Source organism: Danio aesculapii, chromosome 1, assembly GCF_903798145.1.
Source record: "Danio aesculapii chromosome 1, fDanAes4.1, whole genome shotgun sequence".
Classification (NCBI taxonomy): domain Eukaryota; kingdom Metazoa; phylum Chordata; class Actinopteri; order Cypriniformes; family Danionidae; genus Danio; species Danio aesculapii.
The window spans coordinates 32,239,267-32,254,608 of record NC_079435.1 but is presented as its reverse complement, the minus strand read 5'-3'; the positions used below and the strand labels follow the sequence as shown (position 1 = coordinate 32,254,608).

Here is a 15,342-nt window from a genome sequence, read left to right as displayed (position 1 = left end):
AATGCATCACCGATGAGTTCACCGATGAGTTAAACTGCAGCAATACGTGGTAGGTTAATGCTACATAATGTATTTTTTATTTTTTTATTGGAGATTAGTTGGTATTTATGTTGGTATTTATAAATGTGTTATCATTTACTTTATATTTAATGAGTGAAATTATATTCAATTGCCCAGTTTAGGGTAATTATGCCTAATAAAACTGATTAATTTGTTTGTTTTTTTTACTTAAAAAATATTACATTTAAAGTACTAAGTTTTAAAAATATTTTTAGCTGATCTTTGTATTATTAAATTATTCATTGAAGTTGGGGTCATAGTACGTCGAGATCTATTTTTTTTTTTACAGTCTATGGTCGCAATCCCAAGGTTCATTGCGATCCCAAGGTCCACTGCGGTTTTCCACGCGGTAAGTAAAAAGTAAACAAATAAAGACGATTTGTTGATTTAGATAAGGGGTTTGTTTAGAACTTTTATAAAAGCAGGGAAGTTATCTCCTGATGCATTAAATGACTGTAGACTTGATATAAATAAAGCATGTACTGCAAACTAGCGATGCTATCTAATTACATCTAAGTTCATTTATTAAAAAATATATTTTCCCCACATATAGTCGTGCATAGCTCAGAACAATATAGTTATACATTTGAAGATGAGGAACAGTGTTACCAGATTGTTGTTTTCCACAATAGTAATCGTCCAAAATCGAAATAAATTATGCAATATACAATAAATATTACCTCTAATAATACAATTGTATTCATAACTACATCAATATTAAAGCAAATCAAGTGTTTCTCTTAAGTTTAAAGGCTACATTGTAACTGCAATTATTTTTCATGCCTTAAAAGAAACAAAAAAGGCAGACATAACTGAAATTCTGCCTGTCTGAGCGCATTTTATTCATTTTAGACCACAAAACTAATAATTGTATTATTAAATACAGTCTCTTTCTGCATATATATATACATATATATATATATATATATATATATATATATATATATATATATATATATATATATATATATATATATATATATACAAATATATATATATATATATATATATTTGTGTATATATATATATATATATATATATATATATATATATATATATATATATATGCAGAAAGAGACTGTATTTAATAATAATTCTGACTAATAATTCTGACTTCAACTATATATATATATATATATATATATATATATATATATATATATATATATATATATATATATATAGTTGAAGTCAGAATTATTAGCCCCCCTTTTAATTTATATATTTAATTTAAATATTTCCCATATTATGTTTAACAGACCAAGGAAATTTTCACAGTATGTCTGATAAGATTTTTTCTTCTTGAGAAAGTCTTATATGTTTTATCTGGCTAGAATAAAAGCAGTTTCTAATTTTTTAAAGTCAAAATTATTAGCCTATTAACCTAATTAACCTAGTTAAGCCATTAAATGTCACTTTAAGCTGTATAGAAGTGTCTTGAAAAATATCTAGTCTAATATTATGTACTGTCATCATGGCAAAGATAAAATAAATCAGTTATTAGAAATGAGTTATTAAAACTATTATGTTTAGAAATGTGTTGGAAAAAAATCTTCTCTCTGTTAAACAGAAATTGGGGGAAAAATAAACAGAAGGGGGCTAATAATTCTAAGTATAAGGTGTTCAGATATGAATATTTTGTTTTCAGGTTCTTCGAATTACTTTAAATCCAATTTCCCAATTTTCTAATAAGCAAAAGGTAAAGGCACTTTTAGAACCCATGTTTATATTTTTAAATTGCACATGTCCCTCTCTATCTCTGTTAACACATTTGTGTTTGTTTGTTTAATCCTTGTGTCTTTCAGTCTGTTTCTGCCTATCACAATGAGTGATTCAGAACTTCAAGAGCAACTTTTGAACCTTGATACTCGGATTGATCAAGATTTCAATTATAAGCTCAAGTCTTGATGACAACTTGGTGATCTGCAGGAAGCAACTCCAGTAAAGACAACTGAACCAAGGGTATGGTGGAGAAAGAGACACATTGTGTAAGGAAGGCCAAGACCAATCTGGAATCAATAAAGGGTTAGTTTTTCATTCCATGTATATTAAATATCTGCAATGTTTAGGCATGTATGATTGTATGAGATAAAATTTACATGCATTTATTCTTCCACTACTATCGTATTAACGGAAAGAGACGCATAAATTTTATTCTTACTATTGTTTATGAAAAACATTAAACTACAGTATAAGCTCACAAAATATTGTGGCTTAACTGTTTAAAACAATTTGTCCTATGTGTTGATTAGTGGCCAACCTTTTTTTTTATTTTCCAGAAAGTATTTTGTTTTGTCTGATTTGTATGACACCTTATAGACCATAAACTGATTCGGCTGTCCACATTGGAGTCCAGGAAATTAGAAGTCTGCTTATGCTGCTTGTCTACTAGTCTTGGGATAGGTTGAAATGTTATTAATGTTAATTTTCTGTTGTTTTAATCTTGTACAGCTCATAGGAACTCCAATCGTCCCAACTGTGAGAGGGCCTTGCTCCAGTGACTGTTGGTGTGTACTTCATTGTTTCCATTAGTCCCTGTATCTGTAGAGGTGACAGTGGGCTAGAGTGAAATTTTGGTTTTATTTAAACTAAGGCATAATGATGGCTTTTTTATCTCAGATTTGGTCATGCAAGTAATTAATTGATATCATAAAATATTTTTATATTCTTTCCATTGTAGGTGGAAAAGATGTTGGTATAATTATTTTTAATAGACTGCCAAGATCTCAGCAGACATTTTTCTTAGATATTCTTGAGTGGGAGTCTGTGCAATACAAGGTGGATAGTATTTGCAAGAAGGATGTACTAGGTACTTTAAACTGTATGTGTTGAAACTAAATTAACAAGAAAACAGCTCTTTGATGTTCACCTAGTAAAATTAGATTAGAAGATATAAACTGTCATGTACTTGTTCTTGACAGGAAGATTTGTGGACAACATTAACTAATGACACTACCTCCAAAGAGTTGCAAAAAGCTGTCCAAAGTTCCAGCGCCCTCTTTAAGTCCTTCATTTTGGTGTTCCATGCCAAAGCACATGAGTTTTAATGTGAGATTGGTGAACTATATGAGCATCTTAAACTGATGCCAAAATTTTGTTATTGCTTTCCAGGATATTGGCATACCAGGATAGGCGTGGTTTAACTGTTGGGAAGGAGGTTGGAACAGTGCAATGTTTCCTCTCTTGGATTGCAGTGACCAGACATGCTACTGTAACTCTCATGGTCATGTGCTGGAATTAGCAGATGTTCAACTATTTGGCCATCTCACTGACCTGTTGATATCAGAAGGTAAAGACATCAGTAATATTTGTTTTAGATGTTCAGTAACCTATTTGAATAGTATTATGATTTTTGATTTCTTATCACTAGACCACAACAGCTCTGCAATGCAAGTTGCAAAACAGAATCTATGAAACTGGCAGTGACCGGAAACCAATTGGAAGACTTTGGTTTATGATGTAAAGAAGTGGGCAGACGGTGAGGAAATTATTATTAATATTACATATAGTCGTGAATAATTGTAAGTGTTACCATTATTGTTTTGTATTTTCACTAGCAGAAGCAAAGACAACAAAAAACAGAAGTGATGTGGATGTCTTCGCCTTATAGCATGGTATGTACACTAGACTTCTGTCAGTTTTGATTCTTTAAAAGTTGATGTATAATCCATGTAATACAACTTTCTTCTTATGAATACATTTCAGACACTGTCGATCTAACGAGAAGGGCGTTCAACATTATCCTGCTAGTAAGGACTCTTTAAGAGAACAGAGGATTCTTGTGGCAGAGATGGCCAACCATTATAAATACCAAATACCTTTCAACTCATCCTGGTTCCTTCAGAGAACTGTCCTGCTTATGTGCTACTGAAAAGTATGTATTTGTATTATTTAGCACAAACATAAGCATAAGGTTACCCAGTCCAAAGGATGTTAATACATTTTAATGTGGTTGTGTTCTTCTTTTAAGATACGACATGTGGCCTAAACGAAGAGGGGTTAAAAGGTCTGTGGATCATCATTCTCAGAAAGTAACAAAATAACTGAGAAAAAAAAACTACGACACGAGGGTGCAAGCTAGAGACCTGCAAGGTACCTGCATGTTTTGGCCGGAGCAGAGAACATACATTTTTTAAATAAAGCTCCAACTGATGAGTATGACATTGACTACAGATTTTCTTTTACTGTAAGGAAAGAAGACGATGACCTTAACACTGAATCTAAAGCATGTAATAAAATCTGAATTTCATAATCTATAACCAAATTGTTGTCTCTTTTTTTTCAAATACATATACATGTACAGTATGTATGCATGCCTCTTAAATCAATCAGTGGTGTTAATTTGGAGCATTATTGAACGCCTAACTGCTTACAACATGTATAGATTTGAGGTACTCTATATGAAAATAAAATAAATACATTAACTGACATTGAGAGTTTTTAAAATATGAATTCTATGATGAAGAATGTGTATTGAATTTTTGCATATACTTGGCCAAAAAATGTTTATTATTATTATTATTATTATTATTATTATTATTATTATTATTATTATTATTATTATTATTATTATTATTATGGTCAACTGCTCAGATACCTCCAGTCAATATGTGGCTGAGTCAGGCAACCAGACTTCTACCACTTGAAAAATTTACCTATGATTTACATCAAAGATCTGATGTCTTCTGGCGCATTTGGTCCTCCTTCTGGATTTTTCTTGAGGGTACTCCATGACTATTTCTTCACCTTGGAATTATAAGGTTCTATCTGCGTTCTGAATGATTTTGAGATATTGAGCTTCAAAGTTTTTGCATTTCATAGCAAACAGTATGTGTGTAACATTTGTTTAAATAAAAAGTCTTAAAATTTAAACAACTTACAACATACAAAAAACATCCCATAAAGTTAATAAGTTGTCATTTAATAAGAATATGTCAATAACCCAATTTTGACAAACATGTCAGATAGAACCTTATAACTCTAAGGTGACAATATGTCTTTCTAAATTTGTTTTATCTCCTTTTATTTTTGTCTTTGCTTTGTTGCATTTGTATGCATTTGTTAGAATGTCCAACAAAAACTGCTGTACATATTGTTACAAGATACCAGTACCACTGTTGTTCTGTTGAAAATTAAAAAAAATAATAATAAAATTAAAAAACTATTTGTACAATGTTCTATTGAATGCAAAAAAATAAAATAAAATAAATCAAATGATGCCAATTAAAACATTTTCAAAACTAACAGAAAATCTATAAAATATGATTTTTTTGGTAGACATAATCCATCTCAATAGCTTATACTTACATATAAGTACAGCACAAAATTATTTTACTTTTAATTTAGATCATCTGAAGGTTTGCATTTCTATTTTGTTGGTTAATGGCTATGTGTTATAATCATTTGGAGGTTTGAACTATTCACAGCATTTGTAAAGATATCTTTTCGTCATTGTAACCTCATTTCTTACTATTTTCATGATTTTTACAATAAAGAAATTCTTACAAATCATTTAATTAATAAAGAAAATAATTAGCAAATTAACCCATGATGAAAACAATAATTAAATGCAGTGTCTACAAAATTATCCAGATTGAGTTTCACCACAAGACACAGTAAGTTGCATGGTGTAATACTAATTTGAATAAATATGGTATGCTAAAGGGGAAATTTTTATTTTAGACTTCAGTCCTTGGCTGAAGAAAGATAACAAAGGCCACGTTTGTCAGTATCTTAGTGTAGTATGCTGTAATAACCGAAAACTGTTTAAAGATTATTATTATAGGGACACATGCAGGACAAAGACATTATGTGGAATCATTATTTCCTGGATTAAATACATAAGTTCATACATTGTCATCAAAACATATTGTTACACAAACAAGTTGAAGATTTAGAAAGTAAAAATATTCAGATAAAGAGTTTTTTCAAAACAAATACAAAAAGTCTTTAAAAGGTTACATTTATAAACATTTACATATTTTAATATAACTTATCCATATTTCAAATAAAGTAGAAACAATTAAACATCACATGATGACCATTAATGAAACTTCTTTTCCATGATTAATCCAGTGTCATAAAATCCACTCATATTATTCAGAACACCAGTGAATTAACCAATTACTCATATAATTTGTGATGAATATTGATCCCTATTGCTAATAACTAGTGATTTAAGAGTATACTGATGTTGTACAGCTTATTTTTTAACACAACTGTACATGTGACAATAACAATGTCTTGTTCATGTTGAAGATGATACATCTACTGTACATAGGTTTTACTGCCTTTCTACTCCCAGGGGATGTGTAGAGCCCCATGGAAAAAGAAAAAATTATTCACATTTCAAACGTCTCTAACTCGAAGTCAAATTAGAATATATAAGGGAAAAACCACAACACTATTACTTATGCTATATTCAATAAATAATATTGGACATAGTTTTCAGATATATACTGAAAGTCAATAAAAGCTGTTTAAAAAAAACACTCATTGTAAAACAACAAATTTATGTCTGGCTTTCACATATGTCATAAATATATGGACAATGACCTTATATAGATAGTCCTATGTTCATTAAAGATCGTATTTATTCCATTTTATTACAAAAATATTTTAAACTACATTACCCACAAGTCTTTGTCACTCTATAGATGGGACGGGAACAACATGGCGCTGCAAATTGTAGTTCATTGAAATGTGTAATTAGGGTTAGGTTTAGGGTTACGATCTTAGTTAATCGGTAACTATTTGAAACATGGCGATACCTCATTGATAAAGGACACTGTTAGTAAAGTGGCAAAGTTAGCAAAACATAGTTAGCAACACGAAGCATCTTTTAATTTGGCTTTAAAGTTAGTCCAATCACAACGTCGCAATCTACGTCACACTTGTTGTCTCTATTTGGTAATCCGGCTGAAGGTAGATTATCAATTAAGGATTTAAATATTAAAATTCATATTAATATTACATATTAAATATTATGTCTTATTAAAATACAAATGTATATTTACAGCGAGATTCCTTTGTGGGTGTAACCTGATGTGCAAAATGATCACAGTAAAACCAGATCATAGGCATTCATTTGAAATGAATAATAAAATAATAAATGTCATGTTTGAAAACAAATATAGTTCAGCATTTCCTGTAAATTGACCCTGCATGCTGTAGGTATCCAAATATAAATATATGTCAAACTTCAAGGACAAATATTGTGCCCATTAAATAGTAAAAATAGTGTTTAAAATGAGTACGCAAATAAAGACAATACATTTTTAATGAAACATTTATAATTTATTTATAATACCACAAAAAAAAAAAAATCACACAAACATGCAAACACCAAAAATATATATTTTATAACAGTTTTATTGCAATATTTTATTACATACATATATATGCAAATGGTTAAAAACAATTATAATTGAAGGAAATGTATATTTTGTATTATTATTATTATATTTATTTATTTTGTGATATTTATTCATGTCATACATCTGGTATGTGAAGCTCAAGTAAAACTGCACTGCAAAAAATCTTTTCAAATGATGCCTTTGGAAATGCCATTATAACAAACTTTCACAACAACAGCAAGTCAAGTTCATGACAAATACAAAAATGTTTATAATGACAACTTTCTGAACTTAACAGCAAAAGTACCTAAAAGCTATAACACTTTTCAAAAACATATTCAAGTACTTACTGAAGAATAGCAACATTTTTACAAAACACTGAGAACCAATGTGTGCTTGGCGAGTCCAGGTGTTTATGGTGACTAGACTGTCATATTGCAAACCGGTTGGCATGAGGAGACTTGGGTGTAAAGTGTCGGAAATTCCTGGAAGGCTCCCATGTGTTATCCCAGGTTTTGCCACTGTAAAGTATCAGAAGTGCACAATATCATTAAAGAACAAAGAATCAAGATGATTTTCATGTATCCCAAGCAGATCTGACAGTCCTACAGACTCAGATATGAGGATAGTGACTGCACTGATCACTTCTTGCTATTTAAAACACACTCTTTGACTCATCAATTATATGAAAACTACAACAGCATACAGTGCTCCACCCTAATAATATTGCTAAATTATGACAAGTTTATTACTTTACATGGCTAAACATTTATGTTATAGCTGCATGATTCACTGCTATTACTGTAACCCATTACAGTCTTAGCCCAACCTAATTGACTTTATTAGAAAACTGCATAGAAACCTGTTGCCTTAAACCACTTGTGTTTTTATACAAGGTGAAACTAAACAGCCATACTTGAATTAACTTACAACATTTACAATCTTATCGGACTTACAGTAACATTTTAATTCAAGTAGGGCTGTTAAGTTTTATCTTGCATATAATATATATATATATATATATATATATATATATATATATATATATATATATATATATATATATATATATATATATATAATATATAAGGGGTTTAAGGCAATGAGTTTCTATACAATTTTCTACTAAAGTCAACTAGATTTGGTTAAAGGAATAGTTCACTACTTACTCTCCCTCAAGTGGTTGTAAACCTTTATTATAAAACTTCCAAGTTTCTTTGTGTGGAACATGAAGGAAGTTTTTTGAAGAAAGCTGAAAACCTGAAACCATTGACATACATAGGAGTAAAAAAAAATTCTATGGAAGTCAATGTTTACAGATTTTCATCTTTCTTTAAAATCTATATTTTTTGTGTTTAACTGAAGAAAGCAACTCAGACACATTTGGAACAAATGAAGGATGAGTCAGTAATGACAGAGTTTTCATTTCATTTTTGGGTGAACTATCTCTTTAAGAGTATACTGAAAGATATGTCCTACTCAATATAGCTAACTTCAGCTACATGTGTAGCCCCTTGAGTACTTAATTAGAAATCAAAACAATGATCAGATCAGTCCTATTTTATGCCCTATATATCATATTGGCCACAGAATGGACTACTTAGTGTTGCAATGAAATTAAACAAATAATAAAACTATGACTTACCACACAATACAAGACAACCAGTGAATTTTCAACTCTACTTTTTCTGTACACAAGATGAGGTTCCAGCTTCAAAATGGCACCATAACACTGACCCTGAGTGGGGTGGTTGTGCTGCTCTGTGAGGTTGTGACTGTTCAGATGCAGTGCTGTGAAGAGTTCTTTATTAAAAGAAAGTACATTCTTTTCAAATCTGTACATATTAACAAAGAAAATACAATAATTTTAAATAATGATTAATTCTGAAAAACCTTACCCTTAGTGAAGATGAATTCATATGGCCTCTGCATTCTTTTGATACATGTATGGAAGACAGATGAGTAATTATGTCTGCAACCCACTTATTTGCAGATTTCTCTACTGTTTTCCAATAAATACATTGGACTTAATCCAGAACATTAATCCAGTGTCTAAAGGTTCTGCACCTGAAATGAATAAAAACAGATGTGACATTAGTTAAACCCACTAAACTACTAGATACATCAGTACTGCTTTAAGCAATTGTAATGTAATTTAAGTATAGTCCAAAATTAGCCTTAATCTGTTTAAGATTATGATTTAAAAAGCATTTCTTGCATTAAAAAAATCCTGCCTCTTGTAATACATATGATCAATAGTAAATTTCTGAGAAGGTGCAAGGTAATCCTTGAGTTTTACCATTAACATCATGACTAACATAATATTTGAGAAGACAGCTTGTTGCGTCTCTTTACCACAATTTAGAGATGATAGATTCTTTCTTTTATTAAGTAAATTGTTAAAGGCCAAATTATACTGGTAATAGTGTATGATATTATGTGAAATACATCAGTTTATGTTAAACGAGGTTATGTTATGCTTTGAATAATGAAAAGTTGCATTTTTACCTACTGGAATAAGGGCATAATCAATTACATGCCCTGCAATTTTCCAGCCTTCTTTTCTCAACAGGCTTATCTCACTCACTCAGTCACTCACTCACACACTCACTCACTCACTCACACACACACACACACACAGCTTAAAGGGGCTAAAAATTTTGACCTTAACCTCTTAAGGCCCAAGCTGTTTTTTTTACATGCATTTTTTATTTCTCTTTATTTTTATTTTTTTATTTTGGCTTATTGGAACCTGATTAGAATAAAACCTAAGTACCATCTTTTGAAATGATGTACTTTTAGAGAAAAGTATGTCCATATATGTGGAATATGTCCGAATTTATGTAAAACACAATAAAGTCACCTTTGTGTAATAGAATGAAAAACTCTTTATTTCTGCCTTGAACACAGCAGTTTTTTTCTTGCCTTTTTAATGCATTAATAACACATACACACATATTTTTGAACATGCTTTGACTATCAGTAAAAATATTTTTTTGCCCTTTTTGGACAGTTAAAATAGTGTTTGGGACATTTCATATGCTGCAAAACAGTTGCAGTATGACACTGTATGTCTGTAACAAAATATAAAACATAAGACATAACAGCTAAAATGTGCTGTCCATGTATGTGGCCACTAAGCCCTAAGAGGTGAAAATGGTTTTAAAAAAAATTTAAATTGCTTTTATTCTAGCCGAAATAAAACAAATAAGACTTTCTCCTAAAATATTATCAGACATACTGTGAAAATTTCCTTGCTCTGTTAAACATCATTTGGGAAATATTCATAAAAGAAAAAAAAAATCAAAGGGGGGCATTATATATAATGTGTTTGTGTGTGTGTCTGTTTTAAGGCATGAAAAATAATTGCAGTTACAATGTAGCCTTTAAACTTAAGAGAAACACTTGATTTGCTTTAATATTGATGTAGTTATGAATACAATTGTATTATTAGAGGTAATATTTATTGCATATTGCATAATTTATTTAGATTTTGGACGATTACTATTGTGGAAAACAACAATCTGGTAACACTGCTCCTCATCTTCAAATGTATAACTATATTGTTCTGAGCTATGCACGACTATATGTGGGGAAAATATATTTTTTAATAAATGAACTTAGATGTAATTAGATAGCATCGCTAGTTTGCAGTACATGCTTTATTTATATCAAGTCTACAGTCATTTAATGCATCAGGAGATAACTTCCCTGCTTTTATAAAAGTTCTAAACAAACCCCTTATCTAAATCAACAAATCGTCTTTATTTGTTTACTTTTTACTTACCGCGTGGAAAACCGCAGTGGACCTTGGGATCGCAATGAACCTTGGGATTGCGACCATAGACTGTAGAAAAAAAATAGATCTCGACGTACTATGACCCCAACTTCAATGAATAATTTAATAATACAAAGATCAGCTAAAAATATTTTTAAAACTTAGTACTTTAAATGTAATATTTTTTAAGTAAAAAAAAACAAACAAATTAATCAGTTTTATTAGGCATAATTACCCTAAACTGGGCAATTGAATATAATTTCCCTCATTAAATATAAAGTAAATGATAACATATTTATAAATACTAACTAATCTCCAATAAAAAATACATTATGTAGCATTAACCTATCACGTATTGCTGCAGTTTAACTCATCGGTGAACTCACCGGTGATGCATTTTGACCAATAGCTGAGCGATGTTAAACTCACTGTTGAATATAAGTCTCGTTGACCGATGTATATTCTCATTTACAGTTGTCTCGACCCTCTTTACAGACGCTTTTCATGAACAAAACAAAAATCACACATAAAAAAAAAAAAAAGCTGTTATAATAGACGTTAACCAGGTATAAAATATTGCGTTGACATCTTTTGATGGCTTTGAACGTCTCCGTATGACGCCCGAGGCAACCCATTGAAAGCAATGGAATTCCTTCTGCGTCGGTTTAGAAAAACTAGTACACTATGTCAATAATAATAATAAAAAAAAAACTGCGTCTGGTACCCTGTGTCAATAATAATAATAAAAAAACTGCGTCTGGTACCCTGTGTCAACAATAATAATTAAAATACTGCGTCTGGTACCCTGTGTCAACAATAATAATTAAAATACTGCGTCTGGTACCATATGTCAACAATAATAATTAAAATACTGCGTCTGGTACCCTGTGTCAACAATAATAATTAAAATACTGCGTCTGGTACCCTGTGTCAATAATAATAACAATCGTAATACTGCGTCTGGTACCCTGTGGCTGTAATAATAATCATAATACTGCGTCTGGTACCCTGTGGCTGTAATAATAATCATAATACTGCGTCTGGTACCCTGTGGCTGTAATAATAATCATAATACTGCGTCTGGTTCCCTGTGGCTGTAATAATAATCAAAATACTGCGTCTGGTACCATGTGGCTGTAATAATAATCATAATACTGCGTCTGGTACCCTGTGGCTGTAATAATAATCGTAATACTGCGTCTGGTACCCTGTGGCTATAATAATAATCGTAATACTGCGTCTGGTACCCTGTGGTTATAATAATATTTAATAAAAATATTTTTTTAAAAGCGCAGCATCAGGTACCCTATGGTAAAATAAGTCGTGCTAGAGACACGAAAATGATTTCCTATTGAAATACATTGGATGGAAATTCGTGCAAGGTGACACGAAAAAGGAGGGAAATTCGTGCCCATGAACACGAATCAATAGATTAAATTTCGTGACTATTTCACGAACTGCCGTGAGACTGGGTTGAGATGACAAAGGAGGGACCCTTGCAGATTTTAAATCTGGACGAAGATGACGTGCTAGATCTTCTTCTATTTTTGGCATTTCTGTACATGCTTTTTCCCCCAGCCCACGAACTGCTGAATAAATAACCGTTTTTGGTGTCATTAAACGAGCTGAATACGGATTATTCCATGATTTAGAAACCGCATGATGTAGTTTGGGACAGAAGGGGAGGTCCCTCAGTGGAGGATCAACTCTGCTGGGTAATTCTCTCTCATCCAGCATTCCTGTCAGACGCAGCTGCTGCTGCTCACGTGCTGGCTGCCAGTCTATTACATCAAACCTGTCAGCAGCACGTGAAATCACCTCCACTAACTCCTCATATTCTACTGACCGGGGTGGCAAATCCCCCGACCCTCTTTGGCTTTGCTGCAGCGGCGCATCGGTTTCCTCGGAAACGGATGACGCCGCCCTCCCACAAGGCGCAGAAGAAACCGCAGAGCGTGCTTCTGACACTCCAGAGGGAGGATTAGATCTCGCGGATAGAGGAAGAGAAAGGACAGAGTCCATCTCCATCTCGTCCGCTAAATCTAATTGGGAACCCATGAACGGAGTCTACGCTCAGCCTCAGCACGAACGTGACCCGAACCGCGAGGAGCGCGAGCCGCGGAAGATTTATTAAAGAACTCCCTCCGACTACGCAGCACTTTGCGGGAGAGAGCATCACAGTGCACACAGTCAGCATTCTCAAATGCTGCCAGGGCATGCTCCTCTCCCAAACACTCTAAACACAAATCATGTGAGTCACCAGCTGTGATAAAACGGGGACATGGAGGCACACAGCGTTTAAAGTTTTTTTTTTTTTTTTGCCATATCAAAAACAAAAAAACTAGTTTGTCAGTTTTTTTGTATTTTGTGTATGCAAAGTCAGTAATGAATGGTCACAGAGAGGGTGTTTTTTTCACGTGCGTGCTTCTTGAAAGCAAAGAAGTTAACACTGAATGCTCAGTGCAGGCTTTTATACTCTCTGGTCTGACGACACCGCTTAATTACATTAGATTGATTTCACATGTGCTTCAAGACGCGTATAAAAGAGGTGCTCCCCCCTAGCGTTCTGGTTAGACGCAGTGTTGAAGTTCCCTAGAAGGGGAATGCATCATTCTTTTTGTTTTAAACAACAACTGCATGCATTTTAAACATATTTGAACAAGTTTCAAGTGAAAAGCAAGCTTTATTGAGGGAGACAGAAAAATGCTTAGATTTGACCTCTGAAGCTGTTTCCATGCTTCTCAGGCTGTAATATGTGTTTTCCAGGCCAAAATTACAAAGTGATAAAAACTGTCTAAAACAATGTAATGAATCATTCTTTCTGTTTTAAACAACAATTGCATGCATTTTAAACATATTTGAACAAGTCTCAAGTGAAAAGCAAGCTTTATTGAGGGAGACAGAAAATTGCTTAGATTTGACCTCTGATGCTGTATTCTTGCTTTTTAGGCTGTAATATGAGTTTTCCAGGCCAAAATTACATTGTGATAAAAACTGTCTAAAACAATGAAATGCATCAGTCTTTTGGTTTTAAAGAACAATTGCATGCATTTCAGACATATTTTAACAAGTTTCAAGTAAAAAGCAAGCTTTATTGAGGGAGACAGAAAATTGCTGAGATTTGACCTCTCATGCTGTTTTCTTGCTTTTCAGGCTGTAATATGAGTTTTCCAGGCCAAGATCACAAAGTGATAGAAACTGTCTAAAACAATGAAATGCATCATTCTTTTTGTTTTAAACAACAATTGCATGCATTTCAGACATATTTAAACAAGTTTCAAGTGAAAAGCAAGCTTTATTGAGGGAGACAGAAAAGTGCTTAGATTTGACCTCTGATGCTGTATTCCTGCTTCTCAGGCTGTAATATGAGTATTCCAGGCCAAAATCACAAAGTGAGAGAAACTGTCTAAAACAATGAAATGCAACATTCTTTTTTATTTAAACAACAATTCCATGCATTTTAAACATATTTGAACAAGTTTCAAGTGAAAAGCAAGCTTTATTGATGGAGACAAAAAATTGCTTAGATTTGACCTCTGACGCTGTTTTCTTGCTTTTCAGGCTGTAATATGAGTTTTCCAGGCCAAAATTACATTGTGATAAAAACAGTCTAAAACAATGAAATGCATAGTTCTTTCTGTTTTCAACAACAATTTCATGCATTTTAAACATCTTTGAACAAGTTTCAAGTGAAAAGCAAGCTTTATTGATGGAGACAAAAAATTGCTTAGATTTGACCTCTGATGCTGTTTTCTTACTTTTCAGGCTGTAATATGAGTTTTCCTGGCCAAAATTACAACGTGATAAAAACGGTCTAAAACAATGAAATGCATCATTCTTTTTGTTTTAAACAACAACTGCATGCATTTTAAACATATTTGAACACGTTTCAAGTGAAAAGCAAGCTTTATTGAGGGAGACAGAAAATTGCTTAGATTTGACCTCTGATGCTTCTTGCTTCTCAGGCTGTAATATGTTACAGCCTGAGAAGCAAGAAGCATCAGAGGTCAAATCTAAGCAAGAGGTCAAATCTAAGCAAGGTGAAGTTTTCCAGGCCAAAATTACATTGTGATAAAAAAAGTCTAAAACAATGAAATGTATGATTCTTTTTGTTTTAAACAACAATTGCATGCATTTTAGACATATTTG

At 32.2% G+C, this 15,342-nt stretch overlaps 1 long non-coding RNA gene across 1 annotated transcript; it reads left to right on the top strand.

Moving 5' to 3' along the window:
* Positions 1 to 1,837: 1,837 nt before the first annotated feature.
* Positions 1,838 to 4,092, top strand: LOC130244690 (uncharacterized). Its single transcript, XR_008839248.1, has 7 exons — positions 1,838 to 2,085; positions 2,512 to 2,567; positions 3,172 to 3,349; positions 3,431 to 3,538; positions 3,621 to 3,674; positions 3,766 to 3,934; positions 4,031 to 4,092. It is a non-coding gene; the product is annotated as an uncharacterized LOC130244690 (long non-coding RNA).
* The last annotated feature ends 11,250 nt before the right edge of the window (positions 4,093 to 15,342 follow it).